This window comes from Rhinatrema bivittatum, chromosome 2, assembly GCF_901001135.1.
Source record: "Rhinatrema bivittatum chromosome 2, aRhiBiv1.1, whole genome shotgun sequence".
In the NCBI taxonomy this organism is placed as follows: domain Eukaryota; kingdom Metazoa; phylum Chordata; class Amphibia; order Gymnophiona; family Rhinatrematidae; genus Rhinatrema; species Rhinatrema bivittatum.
The window spans coordinates 608,813,467-608,828,910 of NC_042616.1; the positions used below are offsets into that span (position 1 = coordinate 608,813,467).

General features: G+C 40.9%; 1 protein-coding gene across 1 annotated transcript in view; it reads right to left on the reverse strand.

Moving 5' to 3' along the window:
- The window catches only part of CDH2 (cadherin 2), a 399,350-nt gene that overhangs the window by 79,999 nt on the left and 303,907 nt on the right, over positions 1-15,444 (reverse strand). The gene's annotated exons all lie outside the window — the stretch shown is intronic.

Sequence of the window (15,444 nt, forward strand, 5' to 3'; positions counted from 1 at the left end):
TAAATGTAAAGCACTGAAAGAGCATTTTAAGTTTAGTTTCTTTTAAAGGAGCCTTCATATATAATGCAATGACTCACATGGTCATTAGAATGCTATGTATCTGTTTAGCATGTTCAGCACATTAACTATTTAGCATGCCAGCATATCACTGCACATTTTGGAGTGGGTCTGGGGGCCTTTGTACAGAGCGTCCCCTAACGTGCACAGAAATTGAGGTAAATGCGCACACTATTTTAGCATACTTATCATATAAGCTCCAGTGTTAAATTACATATAAACCACAATAAATTCAAAGATACAGACAGACAAGCATTCACTTGCATTAGGTCCACTAATTGTAGACAAGGCCAGCAATTGTTTTTTGATAATTAGGATCTTAATATCAAATGTTTCCATAGAATAAGGTAATACACTATACTTTTCTACAGATTTTCTACATTTACTTAATACACTCTAGATTTAAACAGATATATCCAGGGTTTTTCCCCCCACAGAGTAAATGCTGCTATTGAATACCAGCACCTTTTTTCTCCATATGCTTGATTTATCCTGTGGTCCCTCAAAAAAAAAAAAGAAAAAAAAAAAAGCATGCATTTTGCATGTGAGTACCAGTAGCTTTTTTTTTTTTTTTTTTTTTACCCAGAAAGCAAGCACTAGGGGTTGGAAGAAAAAATGTTTTGTTTTTCATTTCATTTTTGGGGATATGATTTTACACAAATTTAGTTCCATTAAATTAATATTTAATTAACAAAAGGAAACAACCCCCCCCAAACAAACAAAAAAAAGGAAACTGGGAATCCAGAGGCTTTGCAAGCCCCTCCACCCAAAAAAGTGCCGGGGCCAGGATCCTCCCAGCCCCCACTTACTTGATCCAGGGGGATCCAACACAGAAGCCTAGGCCGAAGCCTGGGCTTTGCTTACAGCATAGGCAGAGATTGCAAAGATCTATTGCAACCTATACCTTAGCAAGCTTGGCCAAGGCACGAGCCCAACCCAATATGGAGACCAGGTCCGGACACCGGAACCTTGAAACTGGCCCAGGCCCGACACCATGACCCAGTCCAGAATCTGCATCCCAACGCCCAGGGCTTCAGCCCAGACCCAACTCCACAACCCAACTTGGAGGCTGGGTCGCGACGCCTGGGCCTCTGTCTAGGTTGGGGCCCGGACCCAAGCCTGATGCTGTGACCTGAACTGGAGGCTGGATTCTGATGCCTACATCTCAACGGACAGTGCCATTTTGATGTACGGCAATACTGTAGAATGCCTTTCATTAAAATGACAATGTCTACTGGCGTGAATGCCCCCAGTGGACGGCGTCATTTGGCTTTCAAGAGCCAAAGAAAGACGCTGAAAAAGAGGAGCTCCCAGGTCTGTGATCTGAGGCCTGGGACTGACCTTCAGCCGAGGCCCTTGCATAAGGACCCGAGCATCGGGCCATTGGGCCTGGCCCCTGTGCCAGGACCCAGTTTCTGGACCTAGTCACGGTATGGGGTCTGGCCCTGGCCTAGGCTGAGGCCCAGGCTTTAGGACTCTGTCTCCAGGTTGGGTTCTTGCATCAGGCTTGAGTCCAGGAAAGACCCAAGGCCATGATGCTGGATCCCCAGAGCAGGTACTTTTTTTTTTTTTTTTTTTGCATTTTTTTCGGTCTCGGTTCGGGCCCTTGAGTTAAGCCTGGGCCAAGACCCCAGCATCGCACTTGGACCTAGGCCCAGGCCCTTGCTTTGGGTCTCAGCCTATTCCATAAGTGAGGCCACGGCTTCTGGCCGGGGCCTAGGCTCGACAGATCAATTTTATTTTCAAAATGAAACATGAAAACCAATCAAATTTAGTTGGATTTTCAATTATTTTGCTTTAATAACAAAAAGAAATAGGAAATTTTACTAAATTCATATTTTGTTTCTCCTGATTGCCCATTGCTGGAAAGTGCTGTGTATAACCATTCATTCCATTGGCAGAAATCCCTCCATGACCATGATTTAAAGAAGAATAAGATTTAAAATCTCCAAGAAAGGGACACCAGAATACAAAAATCTATTCCTTTGTAATTCAGCCATTAATGTCCTCTTTGTCCTTACTAGTTGCAAACATTGGGCTCGGATGCTCTTTGCTCTATTTTTTTTAAACTTTATTTAAGGATTTATTCATGTACAAAGTACATACAGCAGAGAAAGAACAAAAATACACCAATAAAGCATAGAAAAGGCTCAATACTATATATATATCATCAAGGGTACAAAAATAATAAAAATACATATACATCCTGCATAATTATGCATCCAAGATGTAATAAGCTCTGCATATTTCCAAAACTTTGCTATGGTGAACCTAGCTACTAAGAGCAGTTGAGCAACCATTACTTTTAGGGACAAGGGAAGTTTCCCACCTAACAGGCCAAGGCAGAGCGAAATATAAACTGGGCTAGCAATAATATTGGAAATTTCCTGAGTATCGGTCCTCAAGAAATTATGTACTTCTGAATAAAGCCACCACATATGTACGTAAGAACCCTGCATACCATACTCCTGCCAGCATGCAGGGTCAGAGTTACCTTTCTATGGCTCATTCTAATTATGGCCTGGAGTAAGAGGCTGAGGTTACAGAATACAAACTTGGAGAGTTTGTATTCTGCTTCTAAGACCTTCTCTTCCAATTGAACTGGATCACAATAAATGTGTTTCTGTCCCAACAGACTTATCTGACATTCAAAGGGATCGAACATCTGAAACTCATTTCATGTATCTAATGCTTCCTGCTTCATCTAGAGAACTTTTCTCATCATATAGTGGGCATTTTGATTTTGCAGAAAGCGGCAAATTATCCAGTTTCTAATTCCCATAATGCAGCCTGACAGCTGCGCACTCTATAGAAAAAGCTGATCTATATGATACACTGCACTGGTTCTTAAATTGCTCGATATCCCCTTAGCCAGTCTGGTTTTCAGCAAGTAACAGATTAGTAACTTAAAAAAAAAAACCCCATGAAAACAGAAAATGTTGGCAGTAAAGAACCATAGTTCACCCTTGTCTGTCCACTTGTGCTTGCCTACCGTGCTGCCACAGATCTTAGGTAATCCATAGTCTCCACCAAGATTCATGAGCACGTGTGTCCTATCATTGTTTTGGTTGGTTGTCCACTGAAAGATTGTTCCACGAATCTACCACCCTCTTAGTGAAAAGTGATAAAATAATTCTACGATAAACGGTAAGACCACTGATGGTGAGTCCTTTACCAAAAACACAATAGTTCTCAAATATTACAGGCAGTCCTCGACTTATGGTAGTTCAAGTTACAATAATCCAAAGTTACAATGTTTTTAAATTGACACCCAACATTTCACTTTACACCGTGAAAGCGTCTCCTCACAAGCGTGTGTGTTGGTGCACCAACGACTCAAGACCGGTGCAGTGACATTAGCAGGGAGAGTGCCGGGAACTGCCTCTCCCTGGCACAATTTTCTCTTCAGATATTAAAAAATGTAATGCTCTAAAATGGGCATATGCTTTTTACAGTACCATACATTACACTAAATTCCTGTCTATTTTGGAGAAATCAAGGTATCTGACCTTGCTGCGGGAACCATTACTTCATTTATAACATTCCTAGAGGATAGCTTTGATTTATGTCTTAAAGACAGTTTTCGGGAGACAACTGTGTGTTAATCTGAGGATTGCCTGTTAAAGTTTAAATTGTAATCATTACACTCTACATTCTCAAACCTTTAAAGGTGAATTTTCAAAATGTTAAGCATATAAAAATGAGAATAAACACTCCTAAGTAGACTCTACTTATCTATTCCGTATTTTATAAAAGTCCATTCATGCACACATTTACAATTGTAAAAAAGGGGCAGTATAAAAGTTTCAGGGGAGTTAACAGTTTACGCATGTAACTTGCTATTTTGAAAAGGTACTTACATGCTTACATTTCCCAACTTATGTATTTTTACACCTGCTAATTCGGAGCAGGGTACATATTATATACATTAAATTTGGTAAAACAAATAAAATCAATTACAAAACAAAAACATAAATATAACTGGTCATTACTTAGATGTATTCATTGGTTCAAAATTCATAGAGACCATAAAATAAAACCAAAGAGTTACAAAAGCCTATGGTGGAAGGTCAAACGAAGTGCGATATTAAATGTGTATATTGTGTAGTAATGACTGGGTGGGAGATCTGGGTAGGGATGTGCATTCGTTTTCAACGAAATAGACAATGGCACGAAATTGTCTCTTTTGTCTAGAGATGTGCATATCAGGTGCCCGATCGTTTCCACTTTCGGTTTCGTGTACCCGCAGGAAAAGTTCGTATTCCCACGGAGAGGCATATTTTTTTCGTATAAAATCGTTTTCGGTTTAGCGCACACTAACGGGAGTTAGTGTGCACTAGCTCCGGTTAGTGCGTGCTAACACAAACCCATTAACACGCACCTCGATCCTTCATGTTTAATTTTTTACAAAAAATATCCCCCCAAACTCACCCCAACCCTTCAGATCTAATTATTTACAATCCCCCACCCTTTCAACCCCCCCCAAAAAAAAAAAAAACCCTTGCCTAAAGTCCCTGTTGATCCAGCGGGGAGTCCTTGGACCGATCTCCTGCTCTCGGGCCGTCGGCTGTCAGTAAACAAAATGGCGCCGATGGCTCTTTGCCCTTACCATGTGACAAGGGCTGTCTGTGCCATTAACCGGTCCCTGTCACATGGTAGGAGCAATGGACAGCTGGTGCCATCTTAAAAAATGGCGTGGGTCATCCATTGCTCCTACCACGTGACAGGGGCTGGCCAATGACACCGATAACCCCTGTCACTTGGTAAGTGCAAAGAGCCACCGGTGCCATTTTGTTTACTGGCAGCCGACAGCTCGAGAGCAGGAGATCGCTCCCAGGACTCCTCGCTGGACCAACAGGGACTTTAGACAAGTTTTATTTGGGGGGGGGGGGTCGGGAGGGTGGGGGATTGTAAATAATTAGATCTGAAGGGTTGGGGTGGGTTTGGGTTTTTTTTTTTTTCTGTGTGCCCTTTCTCCGCCCCCCCCCAAAAAAAAAAAAAAACAATAAGAAAACCTCACAAAAGTTCGTGGGGTTTTCCTATCATTTTCGGGGACCCCCGATACATGACAAAAAAGGAAATATCGTACGATATTTCCTTTCATCGTAAAAACGATGCACATCCCTAATTTCGTCATGTTTCAGGAGCGCCCCGAAATGAAAAAAAATTGACGAAACTTCGTATTAGTGCGCATCCCTAGATCTGGGTGGACTGAGGGGAGTTCAAGCTGAAGAACCAGGAGGGTCTGGATCAGCTGCAGAACTGGGAGAACTGGTGGACTAACTGGTAATTCCATCGACTCGCTTATGTTATTAAATACATCAACTTACATGCGTAAAGCGGGACTTAAGCAAGTCCTATTTTCCTTTCATGCGCAAAATATCCAGATGCATATTTTTAAAATGGATGGGTAAAATAGGCGCGTTCAATGCATTGATATACGTGGTTTTTGCGGGCAGAGATGCACATATTTTCTAACACTACGCGCATTATAAAATACCATAATAAATCTAAGCACAGCCTCACAGAATTGTTTGAAAGTTATCCTATCGGTTTCATTTTTACCCGCAGACCTTGCATCACATTTTTAAAGTGAAAGTACATGCGCTTTCACCTTTTGAGTTATCCCAAGAAAGCCACCCACACTAATTTACACCTACTGATTTGTGCAGATAATTTTTTCTGAGAAAAACTACATGCATACTTTTGAAAATGTACAACTAAAGCTCTCCCTAACCCCATCTCGAACATCTCATCGCTGCAGGTGAAAGTGCATGCATGGAGACCCTACGTGCATACGTTTACAGCCATATTGGGCTACCAATATTTTTTTTTAACCCATGTCCGTGGATAAGCCACTGTTTTACCGGTGGAAATGGCTTTGCAAACAGCCCTCAATAAAGCTACAGAATCCCCCATCCAAATTAAGATGCCTTCTATATTTCTTTTCCCACAAACAGAATGTAGCAAATGCTGGCTTTTATTATAACTATGCAATCATTCCACTAAGACACAAGTAATCCGCAAATTGATGGGGGCAATTGCAGCCCCCACTGAAGTGGCTTCTAACTGTAGATAAAAGGTGTGCTCAAAAATAAAATAAATTGTGGGTCAAAAATTCAATGGTTCCAGCAGAAAATAAATCTGATGTCTAGATAAGGGCTTGTTTCTAAGTGCCAAGCAATTGCAAGCACAGCAAATGTAGGAGGAATTCATGTGTACAATGAAGTAATATCCATAGCAACCCCTCTATAAATCAATGTCCACATAACACTTAATAAAGATTCCAAAATGTACAGCATCTCTGAAGCATGAGGGACATTTAAACACATACACTTTACAAATGGTCTACAACAGATCCCAAGCCAAACGCTACTGAATAATGTAGAGATTATTTTTAATTAGATTACATTTTTTTTGGGGGGGGGGGAGGGGGGAGAAAGTCTATGGCCAAGACCCTTCACTATTCTGTTTCCTTCATCTTTCTCCTAAAGTTCTTCAGACTGTTCAATCCATGGGAAAATACAGACCCTGAGTCTGACATCAGTTTCGGGGAAAAATGGTAGAAACTATTTTAAAGAAGAAACTTATTGAACATAATCAGAGACGTGACTTAATGGGAAAGAGCCAATAAGGATTTACCCATGCAAAGAAAGTCTTGCCGAACCAATCTACTACATTTTTTCAGAGCATTAATAAACATTTTTATTTTATTTAACAGTTTTTTATACCGACCTTCATAGTAAATAACCATATCGGATCGGTTTACAGTTTAACAAAGGGAAAACTAGAGTAATAATTCAAGTAAACAAAAGATAACAATAGGTAGGAATAAGTCAAAGTTACAATCAACAGGGGGAGAGAACTTGGAAGCTTACAACAAGCTGGAAAGAAGAAAGGCCGGTAAAGTGTTGTTACCATAGAATGAACAAATTAAAATTAAAAAAACTTAAACAGTGCTATAACCTGAACGTCTCAGAGTCCATTTTATACGAGACATGTGTATCTGGAAGGCATTTGACAAAATCTCTCATGATAGACTCCTGAGAAAATTAAAAACTCAAAAGGATAGGATGCAATGTCCTATTGTGCATGGCAAACTGGTTATAAATAGGAAACAGTAAGACAAAGGTCAGTTTTGTCAATGGAGGCAGGTAAACAGTGGAGGGTCCCAGGTATCTGTTCTGGGCTTTTAATGTGTTTGTAAACTATCTGGTACAGGAAACAATGAGTAAGGTGATCAAATTTGCAGACAACACAACAATTATTCCAACTTGTTAAATAGCAAGTAGATTGTGAGGAAAGGCTAAAGAGGTTAGGGCTGTTCAGTAAAATCATGGAGTAGAATGGGTAAATGCAAATGGGTACAAAGACCAGGGAAGAATCCAGGAAGTTACTGAGTAGCACATTTAAAACAGAATGGAGAAAGTATTTTTCACTCAACGTACAATTCAGCTCTGGAATTCATTGCCAGAGGATGTAATAAAGGCAGGTGACACAGCTGGGTTTAAAAGAGGTTTGGACAAATTCCTGGAGAAAAAGTCCATTAATTATTATTAACAAAGGATACTTAGGGGAAACCACTGCTTATCCCTGGGCATAAGCAGCAAGAAAATCTATCTACTATGTGGGATCCTGCCAGGTACTTGTGACCTGAATTGGCCACTGCTGGAAATTGGATACTGGGCTTGATGGATCCTTGCTCTGACCTAGTATGGCAGTTCTTAGATCCACCAGATAGAGAAATATCACTTTAAGAAACCAGTAAATAGGTAGATTCATCCAGACCATATATATATACACATATGCTAAATATGTACAAAACATTTCCAGCTGATTTCCTGTCCACTGTTGGTTTAAGAAAAGTAATCTCAACTTTCTCTATTTATTAATATTCTCCAGCAGCCTTGCTTCTAAGACCAACATTAACTTCGGTTAACAGAATTATTTTGTGCTTGCACAGTTTGAATCTCACCAGCAGCTTCAACTGTTCATTTATTCTGTTCCTCAACTATTTTCCCCATTTCAGAAATAACAGTATCCAGCTTTCAAAAAAATGGCATTTATTTTCATCTAAAGTCTATTTAATGCAACAGAGAAATTTTCCGAAACTATCCATACATTTCTCCTTCAGACAGAGTGCCAGCAATGAATTCCCACTTATAGAAGGTGCCAAACCTTGCTGATAAACAGCTTTCCAGAAGGCTTAAGATAAATGATTGCACATTTATTTTATTTATTTAAGATCATTTATTATTTCCCTCCCTAGCCTTTCAACAAAAGCCACTCAAAAGCGGTACACAGCTTTAATAAAAATATATATCAGCATGCAAACAGAAAAGCTAAAAACAAAAACCTACACGCAATCCAGCACATAACAAATACAAAATCCTCACAGCACACCTGGGTGGGAATCATTAAGGTAGAGCACCCCCACCCGGTCAGTTCTTTACTGTCTGCCAAACAACAAAACAAAATGTCGACAGTTTGCTTCCTCTCACATAGAACCACTAACACGGGGCCCAGACAGTAGCTTTGTGGAGCTGGAAATAACTAGGTTTTAAGCTTTTTTCCTCAGGTGAAAATAATTCAGCTCTAGTATAAGTTCTGCTGGAAGACTAATCCACGGTAAGCATAAGCCCCGGATCTAACTCTTCCTCCGCAGGTTACCCCTCCCTCATCTGCGTGGAAGGGCCGATGAGCAGCTAAGCGAGTCTGATGCAGGGCTGTGGTAGCCACTAGAACAGGGGCTCTTAGAACAAATATTTTAGTGACCTCAGAGTGCAGCCAGCAAACCTTGCTGGTGGCCACATTCCCAGTTTTTCCTCTCTTCTCTATGCTCCTTTTCCCTTCCCGCTTGGTCATTCTTCCCTTTTTCCTTCATCCTTTTGCCCTCCTCTCCCTTTCTTTGCTTCTTTGTCCAGTTTGTATTCTTCTCCCTTTCCTTTTCATTTTCCCTGCCTCGTGGAAGGACAGGTACTTTCCCATCATGAGATCAAGCTCTGCGTGGCAAACCTCGCCCTTCACGTCTGGCTGCACCAGCATTGGTCCCCCTCCCCGGCTTGTGCAAGCTTGCTGACAGCTTCCTTTTCCCAGGCCCTTCTTTTACAGGGGAACCAGTGCCACTGGTCAGCGTCACATCGTGCCAGCTGAGGCCACAAAATGTTGTGCTAGTGGCCGTATTTGAGAAGAGTTGCATTAGAAGCATTGGCTGAACTTCTCTTTGGTATCTGGGGAATATAAAATATCAAAGGCAGAAATTCCAGGTTAACAGTTGCACGTCTCTATGAAAAAAAAAGAACCATAGCCAGGGCACACATCTAAAGCCTAAGTACATCGTCAGTAGTTCAAATCCGCCTTAAAATATCACTGTTGCAGCTAAAATTTAATCTAATTTCTTCAGATCCTTTCTGCTCATAATATGAAAGGACTGAGTATTGCAAGGCATGGACTGGGCATTATAAGCAAAAACTCTTAAACAGGAATTACAATTGTAAAACAGCCGACTTGTTTATTCAAACGAAATACAAAGATTTCCTCTGGTTTTCAAGCTCGGAGGGGCGCGTGTGCAAACCACACTGAACCGGATTCTGTGTTTTACAGAAATAAAGCTTTGCTAAATGTGGGTTACTAAAGGCAGGCAAGCCTTACGCTATCAAAAGTTATCGCCAGCGCAACCTGAAACTTCAGCTTGTTTCTCCACCTGACATTCAAATTTTGTCCCTGACAATGGGAAAGGTACCATTAGATTCCCTATAAAGAAATCTGCTAAAGTTAAAACAAAAAACTAAAACCGAAATAAAACAAAAAGCCCTTGCACATGCCAGTCCTACTTTGGTTTAGAAAAGGCAGCCTGCGCACACGGTTCGACAGGAGACGGGGAGCCTTACAGAAAAGTGAGAGGCTGGCTGCAGCGAGTATCACTATGGGAACAGATGCACACAATACCGCTCAGAAATCCATCAGGCCAAGAGGAGGCGGCTCCCCCAGCCACCCACCATCAGGGTACTTAACACTACTGATACAGCCCCTTTCCCATGCACATCTGTAGGGTTGTGTGGTCATTTTTTTTTTGTTTGTTTTTTTTCCTTTGGCTGTGCCTGAAAGCTGCCCTGACTACTGTGCATCTTCTGCTCTGTAGCTGCTGGATCAGCACCAGAGCTGAGGAATAAATCTCGGCTCTGGAGATATGGTAAGGAAGCAGTCCGTTCTGAAGGCCCAAAATAAACCTGACAGACTAAGGTCTCCAAAACTCCAGACTGTGAAGTCTCAATAGATTTCTTTACTAATTATAATCAGGGCTCCTAGTTTTGTGCTCTCTTTTATGGTTTTCCATCAATATTTTTCATGCACAAAATTCTTTCCAAGCTTAATTCTCTTACCAAAATGATTCAAAACCTTTCGTTTGCCGTGGTTTTCCCTTTTTCTGGTTTGCTGGGTACAGATATTTGTATGTTATTCAGGAATAAATTGCTTTGCTTTTCCATTTGCCTTTTTATCGTTAGTGTCAAGTTTTTGGTCTTTTCAGCCTGTCCTCACTCACAGAACCTTTTCCCAGACCCTTACATTGGTAGGTAACACGTCCCGGCAAAACCCCAGTTTTGTTGGCACCACAGGGCTCTGAAACAAGCGATGCCTGGGTGTAAGTAAGGCAGCCCAGGACATCAAGTTTGTATAGCGCATCTAAATCAGTCTGATATTTGTTACGATTAAAATAATAAAGGCAGGTAAAATTACATCTATGTTTTTCTGGGAAGGCACAAAACCAGGAGCCCTACCTGCAGAACCCTGACATGCATTCATGTTTCTTTAAAGAAGAGCTTTTTCCACAAGCGGCAGACTTTTGTTAAATATGAAATGCCAATGTTTTGCCAAACCTTCCCCCTGCCACGTTAGGCATTATACTCTTCCAATAATGCTGACTGAAGGCCAAAGAAGAGCAGTATTTAACACCCTTCTTCAATCTTCACCATGAGTCCAGTTGGGAGCAAACGCCATTTCCTTAAGCCTGCAAAAAGTTGGATTCTGCCACTCAAGATCTTTAAGTAGCGCAGCCCAGCAGTACCTCTTTGGTTCTGCAGCTGCACACAGTCTCTTCCAGTCCAGCCCAGGCTTCTTCTTCGTAAAGCACAGATTTGTGCTTGTTCTTGGGACAGTGACATCTTACTTTCCACCCTTAGAGCCACCGCATCCCTAGAAGATCTTTGTCTATCCTAGCTAATAAAACAAGCCAAGACCACACATACCCTATAATCAACGCATCGCATCACTTTCAGAAGCCCACCTCCCAAACTGCCTGAAGAAAGCGATAGCATGCCATACATAGAAGAAATCCAATCCTGACCCAAGCAATCCTAATTATCACCCAGTTTCAAACCTTTTAAGATCAGTGAAAAGGCAAGCCTCCTGCAATTTTTCACAAACCTGCTCACACTTGCCCTAGACCCACATCAATCTGACTTCTGGCCACATCACAGCACAGAAACACTGTTAAGCTTGGGGGACAACCTTTGACTGTCTAGACCAAGGGCAACCGGCCCTATTAATATGCCTAGACCTATTAGCAACCTTCAACAGTAGAACACAAGCTTATCATCATCTGCCTAAAAGACTTGGGCATATGAGCCCCTGCTCTTGCATGGTTCACCACAACCAGGCTACATCTCTGGGAACGAAGCTCTGAGAATCAGCAGCAATCATGTGGAGTCACACAAGACTCCATCTTATCTCCCAATCTTCAACATCTATATGCCCCTTTTGGGCAATCTCATCAGAGACTATCATATCTTTTTTTGCTAGTGATGCCCAACTGCTACTGATCCCACTTAGCACAAATCAAGGTTCTACCATTTATTTATTTATTTATTTATTTATTTAACGTTTCTTTTATACCGATGACCGTTCGCACATCGCATCGGTTTACAGTGAACACAAAACCATTGGGCGGGGCCCTTACATAAAACAGATAATATACTGAACTAGGAAACATATAATTGAAATTAGGGGGGAGCCCTTACATCAAAACTATTTACATCAAAACCATCACTAACCTAAACAATTACCTGGACAAGGTAGCTTGCTAGTTGTGGCAAAACAAACTTAGTCTAAACCCTAACAAGACTGAAATGCAGTAGGTAGGAAAGCATGAACACAGCCAATCTCATACAAAAGGGACCCTGGATGGAAGAGCACTTAGCTCTCTAATCTGGAGCCTGGGTTTCACCTTAAGATTCCCAATGGATCATCAAATCCCCAGAACCAAGCAGTGACATACAGCAGCCGTTTTCCAGCTCTACTAACGCCACCCCCCCCCCCCCCCCCCCCCCCCCCCTTGGATGACTCTGCCTTCATAACTGCTGTCTGAGCTATTGTTAATATCTTGCTTAGACTACTGTATCTTAGTTTATGCTGGCATCCTTATTACTTTGAACTGCTCATACAAAAATTGAGGTTGCCCACCCTGAGAATGAATGCAAGTAAATTTGACCAAAACACTGATTCTAAAAACCTTGCACTGGCTCCCCACTTTTTATCACATCAAATACAAATTCCTAACACTTGTGTACAAGATTCTCAAAAGCCAAACACCAACCAACCTCAGTGCATCGCTAGCCCCTTACATACCAACTTGCTCTCTGAGCTTCTCAACACAGGCTCATTTAGCTGTACCTTTCCCCAAAACAATAAGCCTTATCAACACAAGGAAGAGAAACTGTGTTGGATGAGTTCCATAGTATTGGAACTGATCCATCAATTTCCCCACATTAGACTTACCAAGGACCTTATATCCTTCAGAAGACTGGTAAAAACATGGCTTTTTTGAGGCCGCTTTTGGTATCAACCAGTGACTTGAGACAATCTACCTCTCTTACTACCAACTAACCTTAGTTATCTAACCCTAGCCTGACTGCAACACCTCTTATGCCTGTGTCTTAAGCACTATGGTATTATCACAAAAGGGTCAAATAGTAAACCACCTCTTCGTCACAATAATGTAAAAATTACACAAGAAGAGGACCTATTCAACAAATGAATTTGTTTATTCATATATACCAATCACCTATCTAACATTAAAATCTATCTAACACTCATCCATCACACATACACCCTCATAAAATCAATTTTCATCAATAAACATAAAATATATTGTATACAATGTATATAAGAATGTAATTATACACTAATATTTTTTCATCTAATAATTTATATAAAGTGCAAGTAGTATATAAGGTGCTAATGTTCTATAAAGTACTATTTATGAAAAAACAGATGTTAGTCCAAAAAGTCCAACAAAGATCTTCGTTTCGCCCGATATCTCTCAAAGGCTTCTTCAGGGATGGACTTAAACATTGAAAATTAACAAACAACTGTTCCCCGACAGTATTCCCCTGATGCTTTTCAATGGGTGTGTTTGCAACTCTTGAAGAGCCTTCAAACAGAGCGCTTATACAATGAATCAATATTGTGTCAAACCATATCCCAACAGGGAATTCATCATCTTCAAAAATCTTCAAAGCTCTTCAATAATTTGCTCACACAGTCAATCCAGAAGTTCATATCAAAATTCACCATCTTTAAGCAAATAATTACACGTTCAATTTAGACTGTCTCATAACATCTCCTTTCCCAGGAAAGATTCACCATCCGGAAATGACGTCCACCTCATGTTTGAAAAAGAACGTCAATAGGTCCTCTTCTTGTGTAATTTTTACATTATTGTGTCTTAAGCACGGCATTATGATGATCAAACTTTCTGTAAATAAAACTACCTGCATTGACTTGACCAGTGCTCTGCACTGCTATAAACAGCTAGAAGCATATCATTTACCGTAACCCACTATATATTGCAAATATGTAATCCACTGTACTGCATCGTATAACATGTCTATACTCCATGGCTGGAAAATCATGTCATAAACAAATAATGAATAATATCATCGTGCCTCAGCATCAAATTCCAAAACCTGTGGCCTGGCTTCCAACACAACTTCTGAGTTGGCAGCCAATTCTGACCCTTGTGTCTGTTAACAAATTAGAGAAGAAAAAAGAATTTATTTTTCTTTTTCACCATCTGCCAACATACATAGCTTGAAATGCAAATAAAAAATTCAAGAAAAAAAATGGAATTATAAACTTAAAACTGGACTGCAAAACAAGTGGAGAGCCACATCAGCATGATGCACATATAACTAAGGAAACCAGCAATACCAGCAAAAAAAAAGCTTTAATAGCAAAATAAATCAATAAAGCTTTAATAAAACTTTGATTTATTTTGCTGCTACTGTTAGTTTCCTTACAATCATAGTCTGAAATAGCACAGTAATAGTATTAGCACTGGAAGTTTTATATCAACCAAGACAAGTCAAATCTGATACTTGCATTTCTTCAAAATCCAAAATCACACTCCCACTTAGATACAAAGAAAAACGAGTGCCCTAACGACATCAGAAGATCACAGTGTGTTTCACAGCATAAAATGTGTATGTATTGCATATTTCTCAGCTCTAGCAAGCTGCAATTAAACGCTGCAGATATTTACACCCTAACAAAAAAAAAAAAAAAAAAGGAATGTTGCGAAACTCTTCAGTTTCCCACATGGACAATCAACAGCAAGTCCATCAATGACAAGAGCTGAAAAGTCATCCATGGACAGTGGACAGCGATAGTTAAATGTCAGGCCGATACAGAAAAACGCAAGGGAGAGCTGGCAAACGCCCGCTCTCCTGGCGCGCTCAGGCCACTCTCCTGGGCGCGCGATTCAGGAGGGTGGCCTATGCAAATTAGGGCCTGCGGTAAAAGGAAGCGCTAAGGACAATAGCGCGTCCCTAGCGCCTCCCTTTTTGACAGGAGCGGCGGCTGTCAGCGGGTTTGACAGCCAACACTCAATTTTGCCGGCATCGGTTCTCAAACCCGCTGACAGCCACGGGTTCGGAAAATGGACACCGGCATAATTGAGCGTCCGTCTTCCGACCCGCGGGCCAATTTTTAATTATTATTATTATTTTTTTTTTTTACTTTTGGGGCCTCCGACTTAATATCGCTATGATATTAAGTCGGAGGGTGTACAGAAAGCAGGTTTTTTCTGCTTTTCTGTACACTTCCCCGGCGCTGGCAGAAATTAATGCCAGCCTTTGGGCAGGCGTTAATTTCTGAAAGTAAAATGTGCGGCTCCACCGGAGCGCCCTGTACTGTATCGGCCTGTGTGTAGGCTCTCAGTTCAACAATCCAGCACGAGTTGCATATTCACACTGCCATATACATTTCTACTAAACAAACCAAACCAGGGATCAGCAGAGGAATCCAGTTTCTCATGAGAATCCTTCAGTGTACTTTCCAACACAATTTTGTGTGACGTTAACCAATATTTCAAATACATGAATGCATTTT